The sequence below is a fragment of the Octopus bimaculoides genome, chromosome 18, assembly GCF_001194135.2.
Source record: "Octopus bimaculoides isolate UCB-OBI-ISO-001 chromosome 18, ASM119413v2, whole genome shotgun sequence".
In the NCBI taxonomy this organism is placed as follows: domain Eukaryota; kingdom Metazoa; phylum Mollusca; class Cephalopoda; order Octopoda; family Octopodidae; genus Octopus; species Octopus bimaculoides.
Genome location: NC_068998.1, coordinates 6,303,483 through 6,305,330, shown reverse-complemented (window position 1 = coordinate 6,305,330; position 1,848 = coordinate 6,303,483). Strand labels below are relative to the sequence as shown.

The window sequence follows — 1,848 nt, the reverse complement described above, 5'->3', positions numbered from 1 at the left end:
TGTGTGTGTGTGTGTGTTGGTGTCCCCCTCAACTGATTGACAATCTGAGCTAGCTTGTTTACGTCACTGTGACTTAACAGTTAGGTAAAAACGAAGACTGATAGAAACAAAACCGAACTTGGAAAACGAAACAAGTCGTAGAGTCGATTTTTGAACCATCGCTACTCCTGTACACACACACACACACACACACACACATATATATATATATGTATAACGAGAAGTGGTTTTCTATTTGAAAGACACTAAAATAATGGATGTTCAGTACTAGCTCGGAAGGGACTAGGTTATTGTGTATGAGTAGGTCACAATGTAATTCCATTAATGTCATGTTTTCTTAAAACTACCGTATCTCATTAGATAAGATGCAGAGGAAGCAATGTAATAAATGTATTGCTACCTCTACATTCTTTGTAACTATATTGAAGATCACTGTTATGGATTTAGAAAACTGCATGGCGCTATGTGATGAATTTAATTATAAAATTGGTCCCCAATTGCACAAGTACTCAGACACACACACACACACACACACAAACACACACACTCGCGCGTGCAGGCACACACACAGAATCAGATATTTAGATCCGAAGGTGCAAGAGCACAAGCACACATACACACACACACACACTCGCACACACACATACACACGCATACACGCACGCATACCCACACTCAGAGATTTAGAACCGAAGGCGCACGAGCGCAAGCACCCTCACACATACGCACACACACACACACACACACACACACACACACACACACATAAACGGATAGATAAACGGATAGATAAAAAGGATTGATAATTATAGAGTCTCATAATTTCTGTTTTAATCTATAAACTGGGACAACTATCGTTTCGATCTGACGTCGTCATCAAATAATCACTAAGTTTCGAACGAACAATGGACAAAGATTTAATATGCAAAGTGAGTGTTTTTGTGAGTCTGTGTGTTCGTATTTCTGTGATGAATATTTCCTCTGATTATTTCCTCTGAATATTTCCAGACACTATTAATTAACCCTTCTATTACAATATTACTGTTGAAATACACTGCTTTTGTTTCAATTAATTATAAAATTAATGAAAGAATTTAGTAAAATTACTGTCATTATTAATCTGACGACGTTTTGGTGGAATGTTTTAATTAATGTTACTTAAAACAAGAAACTTGTATCAGAGAGATAAAGGTGGTCTCAGACGGGTTGGGTTGTGATGACAGACGGTCGTTGTGGTATAGGCAGAAGCAGTCACCCGTGGTGAACGCAATGGCTTGTTAGAGACACAGTAGAGAATATCAAAAATGACTAGTTATAGGTTGGACAGCCACAGTTTTACTAATTAAGGGCTCTAAGTTGAGCGAAGGAAGTAGGTCATCTTACTTACGTGTATCATTGGGGAGTCTATGCATATTTTCATCTTGAATTCTATTTATGTTATTTTCTAATTAACGTACACACACAGGCATATATATATAAAGAAAGAGAATTCATTTTTAACGGTGGAGCACGAAGTAAATAGATCTATATATAATAAACTTTCTAATCGAAAGTCTTTTTTTCTTAACGTGATAGTCTACACGCTATTATTTATAACGTTATCTGCTTCGAGTTTCACTGTTAGAAGCGAAGTATTTCTAGTCTCTCGATTACTCCAAATTCTTTAATACATGTATGTATGTATATATTGTATACGTATAAATACATATACATATATTTTTTTTTATTTATATATATTTATATACACATCTATGCATATATATATATATATATATATATATATATATATACACACACACATATCTATGCATATGTATATGTATGTATATATATATATATATATATATA

General features: G+C 34.5%; 1 protein-coding gene across 1 annotated transcript in view; it reads left to right on the top strand.

Moving 5' to 3' along the window:
- LOC106870026 (corticotropin-releasing factor receptor 2) overlaps positions 1 to 1,848 on the top strand; it is a 121,339-nt gene that overhangs the window by 37,135 nt on the left and 82,356 nt on the right. The gene's annotated exons all lie outside the window — the stretch shown is intronic.